Consider the following 15,194-nt stretch of genomic DNA (forward strand, 5'->3'; position numbering starts at 1 on the left):
CTCCCTCCTCTCCCTCTTTCATCCTTTCCTCTTTTTCTTCTCTTCTTTCTTTCACTTTCTTTCCTTTCCTCTTCTTTTATGTTTTCTTTGCAGAAACTCCACTCACTCATCTATACATAATCCTTAGAGTTCTTCACATTTCTATTACTACTTCTACTCATTTCCTCCCTTCCATCCTCACCATCCTCTTGAGGCCAATGCAAGGCTTTGCTAATCAAATAACATTTTACCATTATCTCCCCCCTTTTAACTCCCTTTACAAGTCCCCCTAATTTCAAAAGTTTAACTTAACTTTGTCTAACATAGTGTCTGGTATATATTGGGTTGGGCTTTTTTTTTTCCATTTAATTTCTCATTTATAGACATGATGAGGAAAGGCAGTTTCTGTAAGAAGAATTTATCTTTATAAGTATTGCATTTTATTTTAATAATTCTTTTCCCAATCTCACCACAGGATCTAAAATTGAATACATTAAAAAGATTATAAAAGACTTGTGTCAGAACTTCATGCACATTAGAAATATAAGTGTATTTATTTTGCATCCCCACCTTTAAGTTTGGACATGTAATACATATGTACTTTGTCAAATTAAAAAAAAAAAGTAACATGAATTATTGGGTGTGTGTATGTGTGCTCTTTTTTCTTCCAGAACGTCATAAAGAGCTGATATACTTTCATCTTGATTTGTGAATAAGTTATGTCTGTTATAGCTTCATACTTTATGACACTGAGTTTCTTAATACATGAAGGTAGGCACCTTATCTGAGGTTATGCATTCTCCACCTCTAAGAGATGCATATCAGTGCACAGTTTTTGTGTTTCTTCATTTGTTGCCACAAATCTCACATAACTGAAAGCATTTTCAATGTGTTGCCACTGCCAGTTCATTGCAGTAGTATTTCTATGTTCCACAGGGTAGGTTTAAAGCAAAGGAACTAGCACTGGGTGTTATACACAAATAATGAATCATGGAACACTACATCAAAAACTAATGATGTAATGTATGGTGATTAACATAACATAATTAAAAAAAAGAAAAAAAATAAAGCAAAGGAACTGAGATGGCCTCTTGTGTTCTTAAATACTGTAGCAAACCTTGATTTTCCAGATTAATTTTCATTTAGAAGGTCACATGTTCTTAAGCTTAGGTAATCTTCACTTTGCGGCGGAGATAGTTTTCAAAAGTTCATTAAAGTGAATTTCTGCACTTGTTTCATGGCTAGAGATTAAACAGCAGCTTATTTTATTTTTTTTAATTCTAGCCAAAATCTATTAATGAGAAGTCATAGTCAAGGATACCTCATTTCCCAAATCAAAGACACATCTTACAATAAAATAGAATGTTTGCAATTCATTTTATACCAGAAAATTTAGAGTGAATAGACAATAATCCTGGCTAATGTGAGCATCTAGTACAGTGACTTCTTTCCTCTTTTTTTTTTCTTAATATGCTTTCCCCATAAAATCTTAATTAAACAATTTTACTAAGGATATTTTATCAAGGCAGCAATGTGCTAGGCACTGTTGGTCACACGAATAATTACAACTGATTCTTTTATTTTTTTACAACTGATTCTTTTAATGATGCATTGCCATTAATAAAACTTTCATATGTATTTAACTACATTTGCCACTCCTAATAACTTGTGAAAAAAAGCAGAAGGGAAGTCAGTTTTGCAGAAGCCAAAAGAAATATAACAATATATTTAAAGTTACATAACAATTATGTGGATTCAAGTACAGGTTTTTGAACTCATAAGTCAGTCCTCTTTCCACTCTGCCTATAGCATAAAATAGAATCCTTGAATTTAGAGAGTTTATAATCTAGATTGAGAATAGTCAAACAACAATAGACTAAAACAGTATTATAACATAGCAATGTAAGAGCTGTCAAAGGAAGTAGATTGGAGAATAACTTTGAAGACTGAGAATGAATAAGGGCTGACATACTGACATAGTGAACACACAAATGTGAAATTTCTATACATTAAAAAATAACTTAAAAAGTAAATAATGGACCAAGAAAATATGCAGCAAATATAACATACAAAAATCTACTCTTTATAGTCTATATAAGTAACCTGTAGAAATTAAAACAAAGACATTAAAGTCCAAATAGATAACTGGACAAAGAATATGAGCAGACAATTTGTAAGAGAGGATATAGTAGCAAATCTACATGTGAAAAATGTTCAACCTTGTTATGACAGTGTTTAGAGAAATAGAAAAAAACACAAATATTATTTTGAATATTACATAACTTTAAAATTAGGGGATAATACACAAAATTGATGTATGCATAAGACTAGAGCTATCTTAAATTGCTGGTGACATAAGAGCCACAACAATGTGCGTACTCTTTTCCTCAAAAACCTCATTTCTAGAAATTTATTCTAAGGAAATCACCCAAATGGAGGGATTTTTTATGCCTGAAAATATTAATCAAAACATTGTTTATAATAACAAAAGAATAGGGGAGGCAACTCAAGTACCTAACAATAAGGGAAATCATGACTAAAATATGATGTATGCATATTACAGATTGTTATAAGACTATTAAAACTAAGAGAGGTCATAGTCAAGGATACCTCATTTCCCAATTCCAGACAGATTAAAATAATCTGTCTAAAGATGGCACCAAAATGGAAAAAAATACTTATGAAAATATACATACAACACGACTGAAATGTTCAAGGTCACAAAACTCATAAATGATGATACAGGGGGCAGAAAACCGACATTCTCAAAAACAGTAAGTTTTCCATTTAGGGACCTAGGATTCTGGGTCAGTTTCTCCACCCTCTCTACTCATTTCTCAAGTATTTCTTTCATGTTGTACATTTCTATAATGAAAAAATTTCAAGTAAATAATTTAATAAGAAATAAGGCAGTTGAAGATTCAAGACCAAGTGAATAATTACTAAAGAAATTCAGAGACAGACAACTTTAGGCTTGGTGGCTTGGAAAGGCTTAAGAAAAAGATGAGATTCCACTGGGAATTGGAGGCATGGCTAGAAGTTGCTGAGGTGAAGGGAATAAAGTTGAATATTCCCAAGGTGATAAAAAGACTGAAAAAACTTCGTGGTAGCAGTGTAGATCAAGCTGTGTTTGGGGAATAGTCAATAAAGCTGTTCGGGGGGAAGGATATGTGTGAGGGAGCTAAAGCTACTGAAGGAAGTTGGGGCCAAAGTGTGAGGTGATTTTTAACTTTAATACAAAGGGTTTTTGCCTTTTTTCCTGGAAACAAGGGAGCACCACTGAAGATGTTTTTATGTTTTCACTTTTTCTTTTAATTAAGCTGCATTTTTGAAAGATTGATATTATGGCAGAGCCAAAGATGGACAGGAACAAGCAGAGAGAATACTCAAGAGGCTTTCAAAGTAAAGTAAGAGTGAACTAGTAAGAGGCTGCTGTGAAGATGGCGGTGCTGTAAATATAAAGGAACAGATGTGAGAGATACTCTTTGAGAGGGCTTGGCAGAATATGGTGGATGATTGGATATGGAGGTGAGGAAGAGGGAAAATATTGTCTAATTTCCTAACACTCCTTCTCAGAACCCTACAAAAAGGCTCAATGCTGTTGGTTCCTACTTACGGTTTAAATAATTTTGAATTAATTTTGTACTTTTCTTTTCCTCCTAAACATTTCACACTGCCTTCTGAGATAATCAGAGACCTACTAGGCAAAACCAGTCACCATTCTAATCAGAAGATTATTGCTTGTAGTTCCCTAGTTAATATTTACCAACTTTAAGCTGAAGTCCAGCAAACAGAGAAGCTACAGAGACTTTTGCATTGAGAAAAAAAGTGAATGATACCAAAGTATAGATTTATAGGCCCACTTCCTCAAAGGATAAAACTGCGGCCCCAAGAGGGGTACTGTCTAGAGGGCTTGCTTTCTGAGTTTGTCCCCAATATTCCTTGTTTGGCAAAACTTATTTTTTCACAGCAGTATTTTCTTCTAAAATTTCTAGGTTGCCCTCCTCTGATTAGGAGTGACAATCTGCAGTGTGACTAGAGGGTGATGGTTTCCTTAACATACAACATGGAACTTAGGGACTGTCTTTTATGATGAATGAGGTCCTGGTTTCCACTAGAAACATTATCACATAATACATCAGTTTTATGTCAAGTGTTCTAAGTTTTATAGTCTTTCCATTCAAAAAAGACCCTTGTCACAGGGCCTTTTTAAAATACAACCACAGGGCATGTAAAGGGGTGATATTATGATTTATAAAATCTCCTTCATGGATCAGGCATGAGAAATCAAAACCACATAAACCAAAAGCATTTTCTTCTGTGAAAATTGCTGTTACAACTCAGTAATAAATAGGTGCACAATCAATGAGTGAAGATTCCAAGAACAGCTTTGAATTAATATGCTGAATTTATGAGATCAATCAACTAATGTCACAGTAATGAAGCTTTGGAACACACCCTCAGGCCAAGGCTAACATGATCAGGGCTGCCTCCATGTAGTCACTTATGCAGTCAGAATGTTCTAACCTAGAAAGGGAAGCAGCAGGCTCTGTGGGGGTAAGAGGAGCAAAAGAATGTGAAAGGGTGAACGGAGAGTGAGGGGGAAAATCCCAGATGTTTTCTAGGTGAGCACTACAGACAGATTAATATTAAATAGGCACTAGATGACAATTGCAGCACCTGTGCTCACTGTGACCCAAAGTAAATTATCACAATGTGTTCCTGGATCCACCTGAAGACCAGACTGCAGATTCTAATGACTGTCCTTCACACCTGTTCATTTCTTGTCATTAGCCAACCTATGTGCGTGTGTCTGTGTCTGCCAAGCTATAAATATCAATCATGTTGAACCAAATGTTATTAAAAATAAAACAAAAAAACCCCTTTCATACAGATGATAGACTTCCCAAATTCCAATGGAATAAACAAAACAAAAACAAAAAACATCAACAACAAAAAAGTCTATACAAAGAGAAAGTTCCTGAAGAAAAAAACTGAATATGAAAAGAGGAAATAATTTAGCATTGGCAAAGGCTTTTTTTAAAGTTATTTTTGTTTGATTTTCTGTGAAAAGTGTTTTTATGGAAGAGGGATATTAATTATCAATAACAGCTGGGTCAGAAAAGACACTAAACCCAAGAGGTGGCAGACTATAGTAGAAATAAATGAGGAAACATAGGCTTCCAGACTCCCTTTCCTCCTGACTGTGAACTTTGGGCAAAACACTGTTCACTAGGCAGCTACAGAGGAAGTTGAACCAAATTTTTAAGGTCCCATCCAAATCTGACATTTTATGATTCTATGAGGTCTCATTCTTTTTTCTGTTTTTGAAAGAACAAATCCTTTGAACATAGCTATTTTGGTAGATCCCTTTCTGAGGGACCCAATGATATGGCACAAATATATTTATAACAATCTTGTCTTTATGTAGACGTTAGTTATGTCATGACCCTCAATTTGGGTTTGGGTTCTTCTTTTGTGCAATTGGGAGTCTACAGAACTCCTGATTTAGATTTTCAATCCAAATCTCTTTCTTCTATCCCCCAAACACACCTCTTAAAAGATTATGCTGATGAGTATCAGGCAGCCAGCAAGGAGCAGGAATATGGTAAAGAAGCAGAAGTATCTGCTCCCCGATTTTCTAAAAGAAATTACATACTGGAAAACTGAAAACTCATTACTAAGCAAACACATTCTTTACAGGTTTAAGGTCATAAAACTGTGAGCAGGTTTAGTTCTGCTGACTCTTGCCATATGGGGAGACTGGAATATAAAGGCTAGAGGGCCTAGGCCTGTCATTCAACATTTCAGTCTATGTTCAGAGAGAACAAACATCAAACATAAGTCACACAAGCAAATACAGAGGCCTATAGTTCTGGTGGAGAGCTCCTCATCACAACTGCCAAAGCTGCTTAAAATGCAAACTGGAACTGGGAATGAGTCCTGGAGTCTTGTTAGGGCCCTCAGTGATTTAAATAGGGCTTGTGTATACAATAAAGAAAGCCTACTCTATGCACTTCCCAGGCAGGCAGTGTGTGGAGGGGGAAAAAAGCCAAGTAGAAGCAAGCCTGGAAAGAAAAGGGGGGGCACACGATGGTTCTTTCTTACGATATACCTGGAAAGAGGAGGAAAAGGGGGAAACTGGGATTTCATTATGCCTTGATGCCAACTTTTTCCCCCAAAGACATGACTCTAATTTTCTAATGAATGTCAGTGAATAATCAAGATTTGCTAGGTTGGGTGTAGGGGAAGGGTGGGAGGGTCTGTCTAATGGTAAATATATATAAAGAAAAAAGACACTAAGTTTCTGGTTAAGGTATTATTTCCTAAATGAGTCACAGATCAAAGAAGTTACATTTATTTGTGCATTTGGCTTAGAGGCTTCAAGGTCAAAAGGAAAATAAGGGTGTTATAGCTTAAGAGGACAAAACTTAAGGAAGTGAAAAATTCCTTAGCTCCTCTTTCTATTAAACAATAGTCTACCAGGAGGTTCCAGTCAATTATTTGAGGTTTGTTTTGGTTTTGTTTGTTTGTTTGTTTGTTTGTTTGTTTTAGTATCATTTAGTAGCTGGAATCAAGTCAAATAGCATCAAGGCAGGCTGGTTGTTATTCCTGAACTGATCTTGGTCGTCAGTTCTTATATCGCTTACATCCCAGAATCGGGCACCTCTCTTATTTCCCTATCCCTGTCAATACTATAGTTCTTCATATTTTGGGGTATTGTGACATAATGGAAAGTGCAGCTTATAAAGACTGAGGCCAAGATCTGCTATTTAATATCCCAGTTGATGTACAGATTGAACAAACATAACTTACACAAGCACCCTGTCCTCATGAACTGCTCCCAGGCCTCTCTGATGGTGACCTCTAATTTCTACTGCTTTAGTTCTCTGACATTATATTTACATGTTCTGACCTCCTCCACTGTCTACTTTAGAATCTTCCTTTATTTTATTTTATTTTATTTTATTTTATTTTATTTTATTTTATTTTATTTTATTTTATTATGTTATGTTAATCACCATACATTACATCATTAGTTTTTGACGTAATGTTCCATGATTCATTGTTTGCATGTAACACCCAGTGCTCCATGCAGTACGTGCCCTCCTTAATACCCATCACCAGGCTAACCCATCCCCCACCCCCCTCCCCTCTAGAACGCTCAGTTTGTTTCTCAGACTCCATAGTCTCTCATGGTTCGTCTCCCCCTCCGATTTCCCCCCCTTCATTTTTCCCTTCCTGCTATCTTCTTCTTCTTCTTTTTCTTTTTAAATATATAATGTATTATTTGTTTCAGAGGTACAGAATCTTCCTAAATCTACTGTCCTGCTTCAGAAAGTTTGTCCATCTAAGAGAAGATTCTGAAAATACCACAAGATGCTTTTTATCCAATTAATAGGTAAGATATCATAAGAGTAATATATCACATCCCATAATCTTATTACCAGCTGAATATTAGCCTGTGCAAAGTCATAGAATTCATACAATAATGATAATATCTGCTTACAGAGGAAACCCTTAAATCTGGGCTCTCTGTAGCATCTGGGCTGTTGCTAGCAGGCCTCAGCCATTTGATTCCAAATTAAAGCTTCCAACTTGTACAAAGATTTTATTTTAATATTAATGTAATTGAATCTCTACTCAAAAAGACTTTCTCAGCCTTGACGACAAAACCAATTTGGGTAGAAATGTTCTTATACCAAACTAAATGATCTGTCTTAGACAAAACAGTCTGACTCCTTAGGTGCTTTGGTCCTCAATGTATTCCTTGTTTTCCCACTATACTTCTCCTAGGGTCAAGGAAGGAAAGTCCACATTAGGCTAATTTATTTGAGCCACTAGTAAGAGAAAAAATAATTTTTTTCTGGGTTACAAAATTAAATAAAGCAGAAGCTGTTACCAACAGTATCTGTAGATAGTTGAAATGTTGCCACTTTTTTTAAAAAAAAGATTTTATTTATATATTTGTCAGAGAGAGTGCACAAGCAAGGGGAGCTGCAGGCAGAGGGAGAAGCAGGCTCCCTGCTGAGCAAGGAGCCCAGTGCTTGACTCTCCTGGGATCATGACCTGAGCTGAAGGCAGATACTTAACCTACTGAGCCACCCAAGTGTCCCGTATGTTGCCACTTTTAAAAACAAATTTAATGTTTTTTTTCTTTTATTTGAAGCCAAATGGAGTATTTTGTTGTTTTAATTTTAGTTGCTATTAGTAAAGCACTAGTTCTTCTTTCAAGGAAAAGACAAAAGAAAACAAAGAAAAACCTGATCAAAATTTCACATGGTTAAAAGCTTTTATAAAATAATTTATGAAGACAGCACTTTAAAAAATTTTTTTTTGAGTTTTTATTTAAATTCTAGTTAACGCACAACGTAATATTAGCTTCAGGTGTACAATTTAGTGACTCATCACTTACATACAACAGCTGGTGCTCACCACAACAAGTGTACTCCTTAATCCCCATTACCTATTTAACCCATCTCCCCACACACCTCCCCTCTGGTATCCATCAGTCTATTCCCTATAGTTAAGTTTGTTTCTCGGTTTGCCTCTCTCTTTCCCCCCCATGATCATTTGTTCTATTTCTTAAATTCCACATATGAGTGAAATAATATGGTATATGTCTTTCTCTGACTGATTTTGCTTAACATAATACTCTCGAGCTCCCTCCACATCATTGAAAATGGCAAGAATTATTCTTTTTATGGCTGAGTAATATTCCCTTTTATATATATAATACTTCTTTATCCATTCATCAGTCGATGGACATTTGCACTCTTTCCATAATTTGGCTATTGTAGATAATGCTGCTATAAACATCAGGGTGCATGTATCACTTTGAATTAGTATTTTTGTATTCTTTGGGTAAATACCTAGTAGTGCAATTGCTAAATCATAGGGTAGTTCTATTTTTAACTTTTTGAGGAACCACCCATAGTGTTTTCCACAGTGGCTACATCAGTTTGCAATTCAACCAACAGTACAAGAGGGTTCCCCTTTCTCTAAATCCTCCCTGACACCTGTTGTTTCTTTTGTTGTTAAATTTAGCCATTCTGACTGGTGTGAAGTGATATTTTGTGGTAGTTCTGATTTGCATTTCCATGATGAGGAGTGATTTTGAGCATCTTTTCATGTGTCTGTTGGCCATCTGTATGTCTTCTTTGTTTTTTTTTTTTAATTTTTAAAAGATTTTTATTTATTTGTCAGAGAGAGAGAGAAGGAGAGAGAGAGAGAGAGCACAAGTGGCAGGAACGGCAGGCAGAGGTAGAAGCAGACTCCCTGCTCAGCAGGGAGTGCGATGTGGGCTCTATCCCAGGACACTGGGATCATGACCTGAGCTGAAGGTAGATGCTTAACCAACTGAGACACCCAGGCGTCCCATGTATGTCTTCTTTAGAAAAATATCTATTCATGTCTTCTTCCCAATTTTTAATTGGATTTTAAAATTTGTAATTGGATTATTCATTTTTGGGTATTGAGTTTTATAAGTTCTTTACAGTTTTTGTATCCTAACCTTTTATCAGATATGTCATTTACAGATGTCTTCTCCCATTTCATTTCATTTTAGTTTTTTTTTTTTTGATAGTTTCCTTCACTGTGAAGAGCTTTTTATTTTTATGACTTTACTTTATATTTACCTTTGTTTCCCTTGCCTCAGTAGTCATATCTATTAAGAAGGTGCTATGGCCGATGTCAAAGAGGTTACTGCCTCTGTTCTTCTCTAGGATTTTTTTTTAAAGATTTTATTTATTTATTCATGAGAGACAGAGAGAGAGAGGCAGAGGGAGAAGCAGGCTCCCAAGAAGTAGGGAGCCCGATGTGGAACTCGATCCCAGGACCCTGGGATCATGACCTGAGCCGAAGGCAGACGCTTAACCATCTGAGCCACCCAGGTGCCCTTCTCTAGGATTTTAATGGTTTCCTGTTTCACTTTGTGGTCTTTCATCCATTTGAATTAATTTTTGCGTATGGTATAAGGAAGTGGTCCAATTTCATTGTTTTGCATGTTGCTCTCCAGTTTTACCAACACCATTTGTTGAAGAGACTTTTTCCCATTGGATAATTTTTCCTGCTTTGTTGAAGATTAATTGACCATATAGTTATGGGTTCATTTATGGGTTTTCTATTCCACTGTACTGATCTACGTGTCTATTTCTGTGTCAGTACCATAATGTCTTGATCACTACCGCTTTGTACTATAACTTAAAGTCCAGAATTGTGATGCCTCCAGCTTTGCTTTTCTTTTTCAAGAAACGCTATTTGGGGACTTTTGTGGTTCCATACAGATTTTAGATTTATTTGTTCTAGCTCTGTGAAATATACAGGTGGTATTTTGATATGGATTGCTTTAAATGTGTAGACTGCTTTGGGTAGTAAAGACATTTTAATGATATTTGTTCTTACAATCCATGAACATGGGATGTTTTTACATTTCTTTGTGTCATCTTCAATTTCTTTCATCTGTAGTTTATAGTTTTTATAGTACAAGTCTTTTACCTCTTTGGTTAGGTTTATTCCTAGCTACCTTATGGTTTTTAGTGCAAGTGTAAATGGGATTGATTCCTTGATTTCTCTTTCTGGTGCTTCATTATTGGTGTAGAGAAATGCAACAGATTTCTGTATGTTGATTTTCAATCCTGCACTTTACTGAGTTTGTGTATCAGTTCTAGCAATTTTTGGTGGAGTCTTTTGGGTTTTGTATATGTAGTATGTTATCATTGCAAATAGTGAAAGTTTCACTTTTTCCTTACCAATTTGGATGACTTTTATTTCTTTTTGTTATCTGATTGCTGAGGCTAGGTTTTCTAGTACTATGTTAAATAACAGTGGTGAGAGTGGACATCTCTGTTTTGCTCCTGACCATAGAGGAAAAGCTCTCAGTTTTTCCCCATTGAGGATGGTAATAGCTCTGGCTTTTTCATATATGACCTTTATTATGTTGAGGTATCTTCCATCTACACCTACTTTGCTAAGGGTCTTTATCATGAATGGATGTTGTACTTTGTCAAATGCTTTTCCTGCATCTATTGAAAGAATCAATATGGTTCTTACCCTTTTTTAAAATTTATTTATATGGTGTATTGCATCGATTGATTTGCAAATACTGAACCACACTTGCAACCCAGGAATAAATCTCACTTCGTTGTAGTGAATGATTCTTTTGGGATACGATTTGCATCCAAATGAATTTTTGTATCCATGTTCATCAGGGATGTTGGTCTGTAGTTTTTTTTTTAGTGGAATTTTTTTTTTTCTGGCTTTGGTATCAGGGTAATGCTGGCCTTATAGAATGCATTTGGAGTTTTCTTTTTTTTTTTTTTTTTGAATAGTTGGAGAAGAATAGGTATTAACTCTTCTTTAAATTTTTGATAGAATTCACCTGTGAAGCCATCTGGACCTGGAATTTTGTCTGTTTGGAGTTTTTTAATTACTGATTTCATTTTTTGCTAATTATTGGCCTATTCAAGTTTTTTATTTCTTCCTGTTTCAGTTTGGTAGTTTATATGTTTCTAGGAATTTATCCATTTTTTCTAAGTTGTCCAATTTGTTGGCATATAGTTTTTCACAATATTCTCATAATTGTTTGTATTTCTGTTGTGTTGGTTTTTATTTCTCCTCTTTCATTTGTGATTTTATTTATTTGGGTCCTTTCTCTTTTCTTTTTGCCAAGTCAGGCTAGGGGTTTATCAATTTTATTAATTGTTCAAGTAATGAGCTCCTGGTTTAATTGATCTGTTCTAATTTTTTTATAGTTTGTATATCATTTATTTCTGTGCTAACCCTTATTATTTCTTTCCTTTTGCTGGCTTTTAGCTTTACTGCTATTTTTCTAGCTCCTTTAGGTATAAGGTTAGGTTGTTTATTTAAGATTTTTCTTACATGTTCAAGGAGGTCTGTATTGCTATATACTTCCCTCTCGTGGCCACTTTTGCTGCATCTAAAAGTTTTGGATATCATGTTTTCATTTTTATTTGTTTCCATGTATTTTTAAATTTCCTGTTTGATTTCCTGGGTGAGCCATTCATTGTTTAGTAGCATGTTGTTTAGCCTCTATGTATTTGTGGTCTTTCCAAATATTTTCTTGTGGTTGACTTCACATTTCATAGTGTGGTGGTCTGAACAGATGTATGGTAAAATCTCAACCTTTCTGTCCTTATTGAGGCCTGATTTGTGACCTAGTATGTGGTCTATTTTGGAGAATGTCTCATGTGCACTTGAGAAGAATGTGTGTTCTGTTTTAGGATGGAATGTTCTGAATATACCTTATAAGTCCATCTGATCCAGTGTGTCATTCAAAGCCATTGCTTCCTTGTTGATTTTCTGTTTAGATGATCTGTCCATTGATGTAAGAGGGCTGTTAAAGTCCCCTATTATTATTGTATTCTTATCAATGACTTCCTTTATGGTTGTCACTAACTGTTTTATATATCTGGGTGGTCCATGTTGGGGACATTAATATTTACAATTGTTATATCTTGTTGGATTGTCCCCTTTATTATGATATAGTGCCCTTCCTCATGTCTTGTGACAGTCTTTGGTTTAAACTCTAACTTGTCTGATATATGTATTGCTATTCTGGCTTTCTTTTGATATCCATTTGCATGATAAATATTTCTCCATCCCCTCACTTTCATTCTACAGGAGTCTTTAGGTCTGAAATGAGTCTCTTATAGGCAGCATGTTGATGGTCCTTGTTTTTTGTTTTTGTTTTTGTTTTGTTTTGTTTTTTTCCTTTCTGACACCCTATGTCTTTTAATTGGAGCATTTAGAGCCCATTTACAGTCAGAGTAATTATTGATAGATATGTATTTAGTGGCATTTTATTGTTTGTTTTGTCATTGTTTCTGGAGATTTTTTCTGTTCCTTTCTTGTCTTTGTCATTTTTGGTCTTTCCTTTCCACTTCAAGAGATCCCTTTAATATTTCATACAGGGCTGGTTTAGTGGTCATTTTCTCCTTTAGTTTTTGTTTGTCTGGAAAATGCTTTATCCCTCCTTCTATTCTGAATGATAGCTTTGCTGGATAGAGTATTCTTGGCTGCAGATTTTTTCACATTCAGCACTTTGAATATATCATGCCACTCCCTCTAGCTTGCCATGTTTCTGTTGAGAAATCTGCAGCTAGCTTTATGGGTCCTCCCTTGCAAGTTAAGGCCTTCTTTCATCTTGCTGCTTTTAAGATTTGTTTCTTCATCACTATGTTTTTGCAAATTTAATTACAATATGTCTTAGTTTTGGCCTGCTTTTGTTGATTTTGTTTGGAGTTCTCTCAGCCTTGTGGGTCTGGAAATCTGTTTCCTTCCCCAGACTAGTGAAGTTTTCAGCTATTATTTCCACAAATATATTTTCTGCTCCCTTTTCTCTTTCTTGAAGAAAACAGCAGTTGTAAAAATGGACTGCTACAGAACACAGTGTAGATATATTTTTTAAAGATTTTATTTATTTATTTGACAGAGAGAGAGATAGCGAGAGCAGGAACACAAGCAGGGGGAGTGGGAAAGGGAGAAGCAGGCTTCCCACTGAGCAGGGAGCCTGATGTGAGACTCAATCCCAGGACCCTGGGATCATGACCTGAGCTGAAGGCAGATGCTTAATGACTGAGCCACCTAGGCGCCCCTAATGTAGATATTTTGTATGGCTGAAATTATTGAAAACTCGAGTCTGAAAACTTATTTGGACAATTTTTCTGAAGCCAAACACAGCTCTATTCCCTCAGTTCTCTGTATTTCTTGTAGCTGTATTTGTAAACAAGGAAGTACTAATGTTCAATGAATTGAAGAATGATGGCTATTTCAGGTTCATTAAAATAAGCCTCATTACAATTAGTGGTTTATATATACACAAAATAGAAAGATCTAAAGCTGAAGTCTAAAAGAAGGATTTCTGAATAGTTTCTCTGCTTTGAAGAGTCTCAAAGTTGCAGTAATCTACCAATAAAACTTAATAGGATTTCACTGAATACAGTGTTTATACATTTTTTTTTCCTTTGGGAAAGAAGTATAGGAGTACTATTGGTTGCCTATCTTATAGTGAATCCTCTTCTTTCTTCTAGTTATAAGACACCCAATTTTATTTACCCCACAAAACCTGGTCTTTGTTCAGACTGAAGGGAATTTTGAATAGACTAAGCCAATCACAAGTATTCTTTTCATTCTTCTTTCCAATAATTTATTTAAGAACCAGTATATGGTACAGCCTAGCCAATTAGACATCAGCAGAAGTCTGCTGAGTAGACTCTGGGAAAGATTCCAGAGTCTGTGTTTATAACCATTACTCTTGACTCTCTCAAAGATAAGGACAGAACCGGGGGAAAGATGGCAGAGGAGTAGGGGACCCTATTTCAACTGGTCCCCGGAATTGAGCTGGATATCTACCAGACCACTCTGAGCACCCATGAAAACAGCCTGAGATGTAAGAAGATCTGGATCTCTACAAGCAGAATATCGCAGGCGGTTGGTTTTGAGGTATGAAGTGGGGAGCCCTGATTCCTCAGGCAGATATCGGAGGATAAATGGCAGCCGGAGGGTGCCTGGCCATGGGGATCCTACACCGCTGGTGAGTGACAGCCTTGTGCGCTGCGGACGGGGCACAGAATCGCAGATCGGTAGTGTCGGGAAAGGACTTTAGGGCAGCCCCTGAGGTGGAAAACCAGAGCGGCGGGGTCGCGCACATGCGAACTGCAGCCACCCGGACAGAAACCCGGAACGACGGTCGCGCGCAAGTGAACTGAAGCCTCCGAGATGGAAACCCGGTGCGCCGGGTCCCGCTGGTGAACTGCAACCCCCGGGGTGGGAACCCCGAGTGGCGGAGTCATGCACACGCAAACTGCAGTCCCCGGGATAGAACCCCAAGTGGTGGAGTCGCATGAGCGCATGTGTGCGAACTGGTAGCGGCTGCCGGTTTTAGAAACACAAAGGGCAGAGACGTGCCCGGACCTGGAGGCAGGACTGGGAGCGCTGCGGAGGGGCGCACAACCCAGGACGCTGCAGTTTATAGCAGCACGGACAAAAACGGAGACAGTGTGGCCTGGAGAGCTCACTGAAGAACAGACTGAGGTCTCTCTGCTCTGAGGCAGAGGGTTGGAAACGGTCTCTTCTGCTCTGACTTGCGGAAGAGACATGGAAAGCCCCCAGGGAAAGGCACCAGAGAACAAAAGCCCCAAAGACTGATTCCCACTGAGCCCATCCCCCGCCACAGGGGTGCAGGGCAACTCCGC

The sequence above is a fragment of the Mirounga leonina genome, unplaced genomic scaffold (assembly GCF_011800145.1).
Source record: "Mirounga leonina isolate KUSES-001 unplaced genomic scaffold, KU_Mleo_1.0 Mir_204, whole genome shotgun sequence".
NCBI lineage: Eukaryota > Metazoa > Chordata > Mammalia > Carnivora > Phocidae > Mirounga > Mirounga leonina.